The sequence below is a fragment of the Lepisma saccharinum genome, chromosome 2, assembly GCF_977018435.1.
Source record: "Lepisma saccharinum chromosome 2, izLepSacc3.1, whole genome shotgun sequence".
NCBI classification, from domain to species: Eukaryota; Metazoa; Arthropoda; class Insecta; order Zygentoma; family Lepismatidae; genus Lepisma; species Lepisma saccharinum.
In genome coordinates this window covers 14,789,264-14,805,467 of record NC_139230.1, presented here as the reverse complement: position 1 = coordinate 14,805,467, position 16,204 = coordinate 14,789,264, and the positions used below count along the sequence as shown (strand labels likewise).

Genomic DNA, 16,204 nt, shown 5'->3' with positions numbered 1-16,204 from the left:
AGAAATCTAAAATCAACATTATTAACCGTGGGAATTATACACCATACAAGATTGGTTGGTTGATTTGGTGTTTTAAGTCCACTTTATGCACAGTAAGGCTAATCGGGACTGGACCTACAGTTTAAAGTGGGATCCGAACCACTACGTGCTTCCACCGGGTATCGAACCCGGGACCCCTTGATTACAAGGCAACGACGGTACCACTGCGGCATCGGGGAGGCCCCTACACCATACAAGACAACGTAATGTTACACCTTACAGCAGCTAGTTTGCCGGTAAGAGTGCAATCTATACGTTTTGTCTGTTAAACACTTTCCTCAATCATTTCTAAAGCTAATACTGTCGTAGACTACTGTCAACAATTGAAGCTATAGTGTCTCCGAGGATAAAATCTCCACCATAGCATAGTTAAAAGCTGGGACTGTAATGGGGCATTGAGACCCGTAAGGACAAGCACAGGACAACGCGACCCCACAGCATATGCTAGCTATGGGCCCAGGCGCCAGAGCCTCATTGGCCTGCAAGCAGCAGTTGCCGGGTTGTACTACGGAGAAGTGAGGTTGACTCTTGGATGACTTCTCAGAAGGTAATCATCCCCTCTCACCTATGTTCCAGTATCCATTTAATTACTTCGTCGTTGCGATTAACTTACGAGGTAGAACTTCACATGTTATTACTTAATCCATATTAATGAAGAGCAGACTATGGAAAATAAATGATCGCAATAGTCGCAACTAGATTTTAGGCGTGGACGAAATAGCAAATAAAATAGAAGAAACCGTTTAGCTAATTCGAGATGATAGTGTGACAACAATATTTGCTTGACCCACTGATTGAAACTTCTCCCACTGTGCAATGTGCCTCCATCGGGCATCGAACCCAGGACCTCCTGATTACAAGACGACGACGTTACCGCTACGCCATCTGGAAGGCCCTTCTCCCACAAAGAGCCGGAGACGCTGGTAACATTTCCAGATTACAGGTGACATCAACACACGATCAGTACAAAGGTCACCCTACAGTTAGAACGCGGAAATGCCCGGTGTTTGATGGAGAATTTCAAGGTGGACAAGGTGGTGCCTGTCTCCATATAAGGCGCTTAGTGGTATATGTCTCGAAAAGAAAGAACTCTTCCACGGGGGATATCTAAAGAAAAAGCATATCATAAATGGATTTCGACATATTATCAGAAACCCACTACTTGTCGCGTTTTATAAAAGTCTAGGAGTTATCTAGAAAACCAAGACTAAATTTGAGACATTTCACGTAAAAAAAATGCATTGTTTTGTGTGTCTTCCGTTATTTGTAGAGCACGTAATAAGTATGCAGTTTCCTTACGGAATTGCAACAAGAAGCTAAAGTTCCTACGTCTTAACACAAACTCAAAAGAAAAATCTAGAGTTGTGTGTGATATGTGGGGTGAGGTTTTCTGGTAGATTTATAAATGGTTGATGAAGATTAAATCTGCTCTCAAGAAGATTGGTTCTTCTGCTAAATACTTGTGGTATTACTCAACTTCAGCTTGGGCCTCCCCGATGGCGTTGTGGTAACGTCGTCGCCTTGTAATCAAGGGGTCCCGAGTTCGGTACCCAGTAGAGGCACATGGCACAGTGGTTCGGATCCCACATTAAACTCTAGGTTCAGTCCCAATTAGCCTTTCTATGCATAAAGTGCACAACAATTTAGATTCAACTTCAGGGTAGAACTCACATCAAAGGTTGATCATAAAGGATGAGAAACGCTATGTTGAGTCATACCCTTTGACAACGGGAGATCGTATTTCATTTATTGTTTATGATGTATTATTTATGTGAGCTATCCTTTAATAAATAATAATAACAAGAACGTTACAATTAGGCCAAACCGATTGTTCAGGAAAGGGAGGGGGTGATCTTTTTGGGATGGCCCGTTTTTGGGTCAAAATATTATGGTCACCCTATCAAGTACTGATTCGAAGATATTCTAGTCTAGATTGATGGAGAATACATTCTCAACCTTGGCGCACGCTGAAACAGGCCTGCTACATCATCTTAGAACTAACTCTCTCCATAATTATGCAAGATTTTATTCCGAACCACGACTCTTGAGTATATTAGGATCTGAAAAGGAAGGCTAATATTCAGAGCTTTCTTGAAATCCGCAGATATAACGTTTTTAAGAATATTGATCAGTTTATTGAAAATTCACTTTCCTAACCATTTCCTAGCAAAAATTAATACCCAGGCTAGGTTCAAGTTACAACATATGTAAAACCACCGGCAATAAAAATGGATCACCTAGATTCTGAAATGCTAGTTTTCCTGCAAGGCGTTGTGTGTCTTGCCTATCTCTGCGGCGGTGGTAGAATTCGCCATTGGAAATTTGCTATTTGACTTGCAGGAAAGCGAGCATTTCAGAATGTATGTGTCCCATTTTTATTGCCGGTGACTGTACATTTTAAAAATTTAGTTATTCTGTCCCATTTCTGCTGCCTCTAATAATCTAAACTTAACATTGTGTATTTCTCTGTTCTACGTTTCTTGTCTTCAGGGTGTTAACGCACTAGATTAGTTGCAATTCAAACGTTCGTCGTAGGCTTGATCCCCACTATCCGGTAAGAAATTCGTTCAACTAAGGACGAGAGATGATATGCCCCATTGAAATATTTTTAACTGAAACTGCCTACAGCCTTTCTCACTAACATTCAGATAATTACAACACTCACATAGATATGCATCTCTATGACTCACTCCTACCTCACACGGGATAAGCTCATCATCAAACGCGTCGTTCTATTAGGAGAGGGTGGGAGAACAGTGCAAAATGTATCATATACATGTATATTACACGTACTTGATACACCTTTCTGAATAATTGTGGGTGTCGTGCCCCTTCCTCGATGCCCCCCCCCCAAAAAAAAATTATCTCCAGCATCAACAGAAAGGTATATGCAATTAAGACATTTTGGATTAGAAATGTAATTAAGTATTCTTAAAAAGCAGAACAGCATATGCTATACATTATGTATTGGTGCACACAGAAGTATTAAAATATAGACGAAAATAGAAAAATCCAGGCTCGACCAGGAATCGAACCCGAGGCATAGAAGTCGTCGATATTTTTTTTATGGCAGAAGATTATTTGGTAGTATTTCCGATAAAGGCAGGGACATCTAAAACAGCGAAAGTATGAGGGCAGAATGTTGAAACCTGAAATCATGAAACTGTGTGAAACGGGATACGCATATTTTCTAGAGCATTTAACTAAATCTAATTACATAATATAAGATATGCTGCTTATAACAAGAACATTTCTAGTAAAAAAACACAAATTTCGACTAAGCGAAGTGCTTTAGACTAGAAGAAGCGCTTCGATTTCGCGTGAGCAGTAGAACACAAACCATTTCTTAACCATTGCAAATAGCCTATAATAATTACGGTATAGTTGCATATTAATGATCTGCAGTACAAATATCGAAAGTATGATTATTTTTTCCAGTTATTGGCAGTAGGAATTGACAACAGAAAATATTGAAAGGATGTGATCATTTACGTAGCCATTTTTGTTTTTGCTCCTTCAAAAAAGAGAACTCTCCTCATTAGTGAGTCAAAAAAGAGAACTCTCCTCATTAGTGAGTATTTTATAGGAGCATTTTTTAGGGAAAAAATCGATATGCAATCATGCAACAAGGTAGCAAATATGAATGACCCAGAAGCGAGACAACAATTCAAGCATTGGAGGTAGAAACATTTGGGCCTATTATGTGTAACCCTCAACCGAATACGGCACAAACCAGGTTTTTATGGGAATTACAAATACAATAAAGAAGCAGGACTGCTTATAAACGGATTCATCGAGAATCAAGCAAATGAAAATTGCAGTCCACTGTATCTAGTTCTAGATAGGAAGCACTGAAAAGAAATCCCGAAAATTCCTAGAGGAAGAAGATTAACGTCAAGTTCTGAAGGCTAGGTCAAAATCAACACATGCGAGTGTGTGCGTAAGTGTTGAGAATCAGAAATATTCAAAGTGGGAGATGTGCGGATGTATTTAACTTAATGCTGTTGTCAGCGAGGCTGGCACATGCGATCTGAAAGGGAACGAGTGAAGTTCCACGATTTGGCAGTAGCTGAGGGCAGTGCTCCAGAAAAACCAGAGCCAAATATTCTCCGATTAACCTTGGTGGAAAGCCGGCAGTTCCCGGGTAAACAATAACTTCATCTACCATGACAGAACACATGCCACATGCTATGTGACCTCTCCCGGAAACAGTCAGCCATGAAGCTTCCCTAACGCACGTTAAGGTCACGCATCTGATACGTGGCCTACCTAGTGAACAGGAGCGAGCTCATTTCTTGCCATATAAATTCTCACCCAATTTCCTTTGTTTTCTTTCAGTTTCGAATAATTTCGGCTCACATGCGTTAATCCCCATACGCCACGGAAGACATCGTGAGCACAATCTTGGTATTTTCTACAAGGGCTGTTATTATGTTGCTTTAAGACGTAAGACGAGGGAGACCGGAATCAAAGGTGTAAACAGTGCTTTCATATCCCAGTTAAAACTATGAAAGTCACATATTCAAAGCATGCGCTTTTCCATGCATGTATATGTGTTAGTTTGTTGATACTTGCTTCTGTACTTCTAAATATGAAAAAAGAAATTAAAAAGTAATCCTCTTATTATATCAGTTAGTGTAACGTGTTTCAAACCTATTAGGAGTTTGATTTCCGGGGGGAAACATACGTGTATGTTACGCAACTCGTCAGTTTATTGCCACATCTAATTATACTTGGTTTAGCTTCTCTACCACTTGACTTAATCGCGACAATGACGCTGAATGGTGAACAGATGAAATGGATGATGAGACGAGCATAACGATACTACTTTTCTTGACCAAGATTCGAACCTTGGATCGCTGACTTTGCAGCTCTTGACGATGACTATTCCGTCACGGAGGACAGTTAATAATTAAATTCTCAATTTACCTATGTCTCAGTTAAAAATAAGTTCCCACTATACATTTTGTAAATTTTATTGAGTGCCCGTTTCATTCTGATTGCCAGGGAGTGAGGAAAACAATTCACATCGGATTTAATCGAACTCATCACAGTTTCGATTAGCCTCTATGTACAACTGCAAGTGACCTTCTAAAACAACACATATCCATGCTGACTATATATTAGTGAAGGCTTGTTATGTCAAATGCACTATCTCACCGGTGCCATTGTAGGCATTCTCCAGTGTACTTGAGTGTAAGAAGTAACTATCATAGTAACTGACCCTATTTTCATCAAAGAATACAGCCAACGTTACTGGTAGTGAATGATATTGCTACATAGGAGTTCGGAAAAGACGTGTATGACGCATGTGTGTGTGTGTGTGTGTGTGTCCTTCGGTTCGGCTCGGAAGACAGGTCTCCTTGATTAAGTTTGAGTTTCGAGTGGATGCGACGGTGGTTCCTTATCCTTGCTGGATGTCATGGCCTGCCCTCGAATTTGCGATGTTTAGAGGCGATTTGCCAAAGCAAAGAGGTAAATTAGGGATAGAAGCACCAAACAAGACAACATCAGCACATTACACTGAGCATCAGTAAAGCCAATGTTGTTCACCAACATTGCAAACTGTGTAGGCACTCTTTCCTAGAATCATCAAATGTAAGGTTACTTTATTTTGTACATGCAGACTTTCACACCTCGGATACAAGGAAGGACTCTATTCATAAAGCTAGAGCATTATTTGCAGTGACAACTTTTGCTAAAGTCTAAGGAATCACCAATTGTTGTTGGGTTTTCAAGGAAAAATTACAGTTTCTCAAATTAAATAAGAGTATCTTGAATTGGCTGGAACTGTTTTTTTTTTTTTTGTATATTAATTACGTTCTCATTTGTTTCAACGCAGAATAGCAATATTTCTAACTTTGTTGTTTAAATGAGGCGGTGCGAACAGAAGATGTCACTTCCATACTGCAATTCAGTCGTACCTCTAAACTAATTAACACAAAGTATTACATTACGTCCTAATCCCATTGCCAAAAGACTGAATATTGGTCATACAGGAATAAAAGAGTGTATTGTTAGGTATTAGTGTAATTTCATCCCGTTCGTTAGAATTCAATTCAATGTTTAAGTCCACGATATGCTCCATAGGTTACCACTGTGCTTTGTGAATCCACATGGGATCGAGCCCTGAATCCCTTGATTACAAGAAGACTGTGTTGCCATAACGCCATGAGGGAGGCCCATTTCCATAGTATTCTTACACAACTTAAAACACAAGTACACAAGTAATACTATTAATTTTTACTAACACCACCAAACACATACACACCAAAGATGTACAAATCGAGGACAAATTGAGGTGAATTATTTTAGTTTCAAGTGGGAAGCTCTAAAATTTAAAATAGGAGGAGGCCGATATACGTGTACTTCAAACTGATTTTTCAATTATAAAAACTGCCCTAGGAAAAGTTATTGATATGGGTTACAGTTTTCTAATTGTACGTACCCTCCAAAAACGTAAAACAAACAACAACAAAAAACTGCTACCATTTTTTCGGCTTACTGTCACCTTGGCCAGAATCTGAACTTACTTAAAGCAATATATATTGAAACAACTTTGGAAGTTCTATCCGATATAAGAGAGAATAGAGAGCGGACACAAGCATGTTTATTTTCCAAAAGTCTCCAAATGCTGAACTATTGATTTCCATTACACACCGAACTTCTTTCTTTGTGATTCTTGTTTTCTGAAAATATGAGAATTGAAACGAAATATTATACTGGAAGAACCACCTTTGGGTTGCGGAAAATCATAAAAATGGAAACGCACCTTGTTTTCGATTTGGTGAATAGAAACAATCTCTTACGCGCCATGCACAGAAGGAAAATCTTCCACAAACTGAAGCAAACTTGGTCTACACGTGTTGAAACAGTATTCTCCAGATATATTTTGCTTACTAAACATGGAGGAGGAGGAGGATATGAATTTATTGCACAGACGTTCGATAATTTTCAGATGATAAATCGTGAAGCGGTTTACTAGAAGTTTACTGCCTCGAGAAAAGTAAAGTATGCATTAATGGACAGGCAGATTTGCAAGACCATTTTTCACCTTGCAAGTTCTCGCTAGCTTAAGTTCCATCCTCAGTCAATTTTCTCAACTCTCTCAGACACTCTCATCTGAAATTATGTCAACATCTCATGTGTTGTTCTTATAGCAATAAGGTAAATTCTAAACAATCGAACATATTAAAAAAAAAACCACTTAAGAACTGTAGGGAACTGACGAAGCAGAAAATGTCAGTTTCCTGAGATTCGCGAATCATATTCAGAGAGTGGTGCTCTTTGTAATAGAGCATCAAATAAATATCGTTCACTTATAGAAAATTACTATGAAGCTTTTGAATTTGAACATTTTTCATACGGAATAAACTTTATGCATCAAAACGTTACATATATAATAAGCAGAACATTCTGCATGAAAGCCAGGCACGATTAAAATGTTTACAGTTTGGTTCCACATCTACATTGCATGTTTCATCATTTACATACTTGATAAAAAAGAGAGACACTGAGAAAAACAGGGCAATCATTAAACTTACAATTGATTTACATAACTTCATATAAAATGCGTTTGGCGTTCAGTGAGGAAATAGCTTTTCATAAAAATTTTGTGGTCAAGACTTTGGTATGCAAATTTGTTTTTGATTGTTTCATCTGGTTCGTGCCTTCACAATTTATATTTTTCTTACGTTATATCAGTTACAACTGCAACAAATGAATATCACCAACATATGAAAGCGAAGTTTCAAATGAATAATACTCGGATTATTTAGATGGCGGACGAATAAAAACATATCCAAAATTTGTATTTAAGATATTATCTGTTACCAGGATTTGGCCATCCTTTGCAGCAAAAGAATGCATAACAAAAATAACGGTAAACTCATTACCACCACCTAGAAAATACTTTTAAAAAGGTTTGGTGTCTCCAGGTTGACCTTTTACTAAGTGGATGTAAAAAAGTTGTGAACCATAAAAGTGGGTTCAACAGAAAACCGCAGCAAAATGTCAATACTTCTACCAAGAAGGCTATTAATTTCAGAAATATGCGTTGAATGATATATATGGAAGCAGACGGAAATAAATACGCTACTGTTTTCCCAAAACACATTTCAATTTGTAACCTTATACATAAAATAAAAGTTATTTCTGATCGTTAAGGGAAAACTAAGAAAAGATGATTTTCTTCATCACACCGAAATCTTTCTTCAAGATGAGAAAGAAAAATCTAATTAGTACAACTGCTCAACCATGACGGGCTTATACATGAAAATCGTTGGTAAAAAAGACAATGTAATTTTTAATACATCAAACTATCTACGAGTGCAAAATATAAGCACTATAAATGTAGTTTACAACTGGTGGGTAACTGGAAAGGTGGTATAGCGGCATCAAAACAGCACATAAAACTCCTACTTTAAAAATGCAGCTGTGCTCAACCACGACTGGATTCTAAATTAAACCTTCACTGAAAAGTCCTGAACGGGTCCATAAACAATATGCAATTTCAAGGGTAAAATGGCGTGACGACCTACCAGGTTGTTAAGAGTTGGCTGCCAATGTTATAGATATTTTTACGTGCGTCAATGTGCGCAAATAGAAAATTTCACTAAAGTGGTTCAGGTGGCATGATTGTTTTCGCGAACTACTTCACTTGCGGTTCTAATTTTAGGTAGAAGTTGATTGAAAGCTTATTTAAATCAACGAAATGTTGTATATGTGGAAGCACACGCAATTACATGCTGGTCTGAAAATATGCGTTACTGTAGTTACATTGTGAGGGTTGTGTTAAGCCAGAAATGAAATTGAAATTGTACATTCCTTGTGCTCGATCAATGTATTAACAACATGTGTTATATTTCTATCTTAGTTGTTTTACTTCAGTTTTCCACCTTTCTATGTTAAATGCGACGATGTGGATGGGTGATGATGGTAGCTCTCCATGGTGGAGTAGCCAGCGTAACGTGGTACGAAGCCAGAAGCCCCAGGCTCGAACCCTAGGTAAGTCATGAGTGTTTCACTGTGTTGGTCCCATTATCTATTTCATCAGTTCATCATCCAACCTCATCGTTGCGATTAATAACCCAAGAGATAGAAAAGCGATGCAAAATAACCGAAACAGACTGAAAGGGTGATTGATGATGAGATGAAATAAATGATGAGACAAGCACACACATTCATGACCTAGCTGCTATTATTAGTGACAACAATTGATTTCACTTCATTAATATAAATCTGTATTTTTATGCAGAATCAGGAAGAAATAAACACGACGCGATCCACGATTATTCATTTTCCAGGATGTGGAACATTATTTTAAAAAAATCCCTCCATACACCCAACTGCAGGGGTAACATTTCACTCTTCACTCATGTGTATTAATATGTGCGTCGCGAAACCAACTGTCCTCGGTTGTATTATCGATTAATGGTTGAACGCTTTTGTTTTTTCTGGACGCTTCACAATTATCCATTCCTACTGTTGACGCACGAGTCAAAACTAGCTTTTTCCGAATTTGTTAAAACATTGTTAAAAAAATCACTTTCCTCTCACGTGAAAGATAAAAATACTACTCCGCTCAATGATATCCTAAAATGAAGATTTTACGTTGCTTTCCTGTCTCCGTTAATCGCGATGATGGGATATATTGTGACGAGATTAAACTTATAAAATGGCACAAAGGAACACCCATGTATAAACGTAGACTGACCAGGAACATTCGGTGGTGCATTCGCGAATGGCACTCAACCCTTTTGGCCACTGAGGCATCAAAAAAAGTTGATAAGGGCAGCGTCAAAATTCCAATTTCATCTCTCTCGCTGTACTCTGAAAACTAGAGGATTTTAGTACAACTGCTTCTTATGAAATAAATGGTTAAACGACGATTACAGTGGGTATCGTGGAAACGCGCGAGAGCGGCTTGCGGAATTTCCATTCCCGAAGTCTGCAATTTTCCAGGCACGACTGTTTCCGTTCCGCACGCTCGTGTTATTCCAGGCGTCTTCGTGTAGTTCCGGCATTCTTGGTAGAGGTAAACAAAATGCTAACGCTGACTGAAGTTTCAGATACAGGAAGTTCGGAAAGGAGAGGAACGGCGTGGCGTGGCGCGTTATATGAAAGTACCTCCTGCAAAGCCGTATGGAATGTTCCCAACGGCGGTTTGGAGCGCCAGAATGGACAACAAACTTCTATCATTTACGGTCTTTCATGTTCAATCCCTATCTGCTATGCGTAAAGATACCTGCACAGACTCAGCTTTCAGTATAGACATGGAAAAAACTATAGCCTTCGGATGATATTATTTTGCGTGAAACATATTTGATATGGAATTCGTCTTTGTACTCATCAATGTAATGACAAATGAATGGACGTTACTTTCTAAGGGTTTCTTGAATTATGGAGAGTGTGTGACAGCAACACTGTTTTCAGATAAACAATTATGTAATATAAAAAATATCATTTGGGTTATATTCTAAATTACATTGAAAGGCTGAACTTGAGAGACCAGTATATTTCTGAAATTTTTTAATAATAAATATTACATTTAATATTTTAATTTGAGAAGTTAACGTAGAAAGCTATTTAGTTTCTTACCTATTTCTCACATTACTTTCAAATTACGTAATCTAAAATTCCTCATTTTCGGACTACATAGGTATAATGTATACAAAATATATTATGCTGTTTGAAACTGCAAACAAATATTATCTACTGAAAGTTTCTACGCTGAATTTTAACATTAATATTTTAATGAGAGACATAGTTAATAATGTTGAAAGCTATTTTCCTTAACGAAATATTTAGCTTCAAATACACAAGTAACGTAATTGTTGTTGTTAATTGTTACATTGTTCTGCTCTCTTAGGTAACTTTATTTGCACACGTCAACATAAGCACTCATACATAAATATATTAAACGACATAGAGAGGAGGGAGAGATGACTAACAATCAATATACATTAAATACTTTAGATATATATATTTGTGGCCTTTAAAATCACATTTTTGAAATGTCCACTTGCTTGATTTGTTTTGTTTCCTGTAGATTAACATATTTGCCTTGGGCAACTGTTACATATATGAATATGTCCATTGGCACTTCTCATATCCACAGGTCACCAGTACAAATTGGTTGAATTAACTGATTGATTAGGTTTAAAGTCGTGTGTGCGTCAGTGCTTATGGTCTTATGGGACAAGCTACTAACCAACGAAATATATCACCGGGCCCACGAGTGTGTAAAAAATGTTGAGATTAAAAGTTACATCGCATGTATTTTTCTTACTTTTCGTAGCTTGTTAAGCTAATCATGACAATGAGGATGAATAATTATTAGATGAGATTGATGAAGGAATACTAACAAAATACCCGCAGCCTCGTAAGTCGAGAGCCTTTGTGCGGTAAAATCACGAAGTTTCTACTGTAGGTTCTCGGTTCGAGTCCTTGTCTGGGCATGAATGGGTGGATGTACCTATCTCTGCACGTGTACCTTCATCTATTTCATGCATTCATCATTCTCATTGTCGCGACCAGCCAAAAAAGTCGAAAAGTGACGTAAAATGACAATTATAAATTCTAGGCCGGGACTCGAACCTGGAACCTTCTGTGACGAGTGTGGTTCGACCACTCAATGTGACCGGGCACCGAGGCAGCAAAACATCTTCTAGAGATGAGCTCCTTGTCGAGATTAAAATAAAACCTTCATGCCAGCGATAACAACCGAGGGACGCTCAGCATACACACAGACAGATTACAAGACAAAACATAGCGCCACAAAGAATTATAATGGGTGTCAAACCCCAGTAAGTGGACACGAATGCAGATTACATCACGTACTACTTGGAAGAGTCTGTTCCATAAAACTCGCCACTTACACCACAAAAGTTGGTTGGGATCTTGATATAAAGCGATGTAGAAACCGTGAACTTTGAGTTTTATAATGAATCACCTAATTCTGATGGGCAGGTAAGGCATCTAAGAGAGACAACTTCGCACGTACTATGACGAATAAGGATTTACATTGAAAGCTTTGTTTTGTCCTTTCAAGTTTCATTTTACATTTTTTTTTGTAAAGTACAGGCATTACATGAAATCCAACACTATAAATCGTCACTGAAATTTCTCAAATCAAATTTTGAAGTTGTTAGTACGGGCCAATCCTCGTCTAGATGTGTATGTAAGTATTGTTTCTAGACTAAATCCACTTTTTCTTCACATTCAAGAGCCTCGCCAGTGACGGTAGGTAATGTCTCCACCGGAACCGCTCGCAAAACGCTACCCATTTACATCTGACATAATGTCAATAACGTCCTCCGACATGTTCTTTGTGGTGGAACAACTGCCGTTCACTATGCAGGGGGGAAAAAGCTGCTGCATTGTTTCGGTTAAGATTTACGCACAGAAGTGAATTTTACAACCAGGACCACCACTGTACCACATACAAGCTTGATGCCAAGAGGATATATTTAAAGAAAACGCAAACAAACTGTTGAACACCTTTACGTTGATTCAGCGACACATCGGGACACCATCGAAGCTTTCACACAGAATTTCAGCTGATGTTTAATACTCAAGTTTCCTAAATACGTTTACAGGAGTGTTTTATGCTTGATGGTTACAGAAAGCAGCAAATTTCAAATGAATCCCATCCTGTTCATCAAGTCTCCATTCTTTAACCTGTATTTACTGCCTACAGATCTGAGCCAACTATTCGGGCAAACTACCGTCCCAAAATGGAACTGCTATTCTTACGCAACTTGCAACGCAAACGAAAACTCCTGACCACCGATAATCCAGTAAAGCTTAAGCAAACACAGGAATAACAACATATGACGGCATGGTTTTAGCAGTAGTGGTGGGAGTAGTGCCAAATATAATATCAAGCATGTCGAATGGCCGACATCGTATGATTGATTGATTGATTGAGTTGGTGTTTTAAGTCCATTTTATGCACAGTAAGCCTAATCGGGACTGGACCTACAGTTTAAAGCCACACACTACAATAAAGCCTGATCTGGAAACAGGGAACTTGCGTCCGTGCAGACTAATACAAGCCATCATTCACCCCAATCTAAACTCTCACCCCATCAAACTCTCCCCTCAAGCTTAAAACAGTTCTGGATACCAGAATGGTTGTCCCTCCTCTACATAGCATTCCCTACTATCTATACGATAACTAAAACTAACCAATAAACTAACACAAATTAATCCATAACTACTATTAACAAGTTTAATTAATTACCAATCATACAAATGCACAGTAAATTTACAAGAAATCTTAAGACTTGTTCCGGTCACCAGAACGGTCTATTAAAATAATACAAACTAAAAATTATTAAATGTAGCTATGTATAGAATCTCCATGTATTTTCTTTTCTTTTTTTGTACTTGTATTTGTATTTTATGTATGAAAATAAAGACGAGAAGAAGTAGGATAAATAGGCGGGGGAACAGTTTAAATTCAGGAAACTGACGTCCTGGTTTCTTTAAAGGTACCAGGACATTGAGAGCATACCCTCGAAAGAACGCGGGTGGAGGCGGGCTACTTCGGGAAATTTCCCCCCTTTAGATATGTATATGTGTCTCAAAAAGTATTATTTTATACTCACTCAATATGTTCTACACTACTGCCTGCTTCATGTTCTAATTACGTATTGTATCATGATTCATTCCATGAACTAGTGTATCTTGTATATCAATTAAATTCAGAAGGAAAAGCTTTGTTTGATTTTGAGTTGGTGTTTTAAGTCCACTTTATGCACAGTAAGGCTAATCGAGACTGGACCTACAGTTTAAAGTGGAATCCCAACCACCATGTGCCTCCACGGCTATCGAACCCGGGACCCCTTGATTACAAGGCGACGACGCTACCACTGCGCCATCGGGGAAGCCTCGTGGAAAAAGCTTTGTAATGAGATGTAGTGAAAATGTGATCCAATGAAATGTATGATAAAGTTATGAATGTATACATTCTAAAGGTCAATAAATTCATGTTCTTGTGTGTAAAAATAAAAGTTTAAAGTGGGATCCGAACCACTATGTGCTTCCACCGGTATCGAACCCGCGACACCTTGATTACAAGACGACGACGCTACCACTACGCTATAGGGGAGGTCTTCCGACATCGTATGTTATGATTCTTTAGAGTGGTAGGAATAACTGGGATAAAAGAAATGCTGTTTGGAAAATATGCACATGTGTTAGATGGATTCCTCCACACACACAGAGCCGTAGCAACAGGGAAAAGAGAGCTCGGACGAACAAAAGACAGAATAAAAGGTAGGAAAAGAGTAAACGTCGAAAGTATTGGTGCTCTATTAAATTAATATTACTGTCGGTTTGCAAAGAATAGATGTCAAAATTTTCTTGCTTGATCCGCTCGCAATACAATCATTTCGGTAAGGGATACAACAAATTTATAGTTCTTGCTTAAAAAAATAAATTGAATACGGCTTGTTCATGGTACTGTGATGTACCGAGTGACTGCAAGCATGTGCAAGGGCGGTTTGAAAATCGAAAAATAATCAAAATTGATTGACGTCGGAGCTCCACTATATAAAGAATATGTGGATCATATTCACAATGTCGTTCCATTGGTAATACTACAGAGCATTCCGTGACATTTGCTACGAGACTCGGCGGCAAGCGGCCCAGCATCAGCGCTTGTCTATCCCGGTGAACGGGTCCGCGACAGTCGAACGCTACAGTCTGTTTTTCTCGCTCTCTTTCCCTTTCTGTTGACGTTGCAGACTGACGCCAGTATAATCCTCTCTCGGAAGTTGTGTTGTGTCGTCTCCGTGTGTTGAAGATTGTGGCTTAATATGGCACCACAAAAGTTTACATTACAACAAAGGATTTATCTTGTCGAGTGTTACTTCGGAAAAAGGAATTGTGGAGAAGGGCGACGACGTTTTGCAACAAAATTTCCTGGTGTTCCCGTTCCACATAGGACCACTATATTAAACTTCGTAAAAAAGTTTAGAGTAACAGGGTCAGCCTGTGATTTTAATTTATGGGGAAATCTAAAAAATAAAGTATACAAAGACAATCCGCATACCATCCCTGAGTTAAAAGAGTGTGTTGTACGAGAAATCGGGAGAATTACAGTAGACGAACTTGCACGTGTAAATGCCAATTTCCTTCGGAGATGCCAGGAATGTGTTGCAGCAGAGGGACATCATTTTCAACACCTTCTGTACTCAAGGTTAGTACACAATATGAAAACTGTAATTTTAATAGCAGACTCTAGCGACTGTCGCGGACCCCTTTCACTGGGAAAGACATGCGCTGACGCCGGGCCGCTTGCCACCGAGTCTCGTAGCGAATGTCACGGAATGCTCTGTATAATATTAATATTATTAGAATAATTAAATCAAGAAGACTCAGATGGGCAGGCCATGTGGCACGAAAAAAGAGTTTGTAGGATTCTTGTTGGAAAACCTGATGGTAAGAAACCAGTAGGAAGGCCAAGACGAAGATGGAGGATAATGTTGAGATGGACCTAAAGGAAATCGGTAAGGATGGAAAAGATTGGATTGATCTTGCCCAGGATAGGGACAGATGAAAGGTTTGCGTTGCTGCAGCCATAAACCTTCGAGTTAAAGAAGGCTAGAGTGTTCGAGTGTTCATATTGTATTAACAATGCCCCGTACACTGCACTAATTGTAAATTACCAAACAGAAGGGAGAAACAAATAATGCCAAATGCATATTTCGAACTTTTAATCGAAGAAAAATTCTGTCTCTTTTGTTTTGATAAAGCCATGAAACAAAATATCTTTCTTGTAGAGGGGCGTGTGCACTTGGGACAAAATTAGTATAATTTTTGCAATGGATGCCTTACGACGTGGAAAAGTTGTTGCTTACGTACGAATATTACTAGAATTGTAGTTATGAGAACGACATTTGTCCCAAGCAAGGATGGTACTGGATTAGTTGAAGTGAGCGCCAAATTCTATTCTCGACCCAGGTGCAATATATATATAGCTACAGCTAGGTATACATTATCATCGCTTTTATAATTTAATACGAAATAACTAACACAGAGAAAGAGGATGCCAAATCTGTACCTTAATATGTAAATACCAATTAATGTTGGCATTCCTGTTGATCGCTGAAGAGTAAATTGTTCTTTATATTTACGCCTATTGCACAAAATAAAA

General features: G+C 38.5%; 1 protein-coding gene across 3 annotated transcripts in view; it reads right to left on the bottom strand.

Annotated features, from left to right (window-relative positions):
• LOC145983923 (phosphatidylinositol 3-kinase regulatory subunit alpha-like) overlaps positions 1-16,204 on the bottom strand; it is a 521,211-nt gene that overhangs the window by 293,745 nt on the left and 211,262 nt on the right. The window lies entirely within an intron of this gene.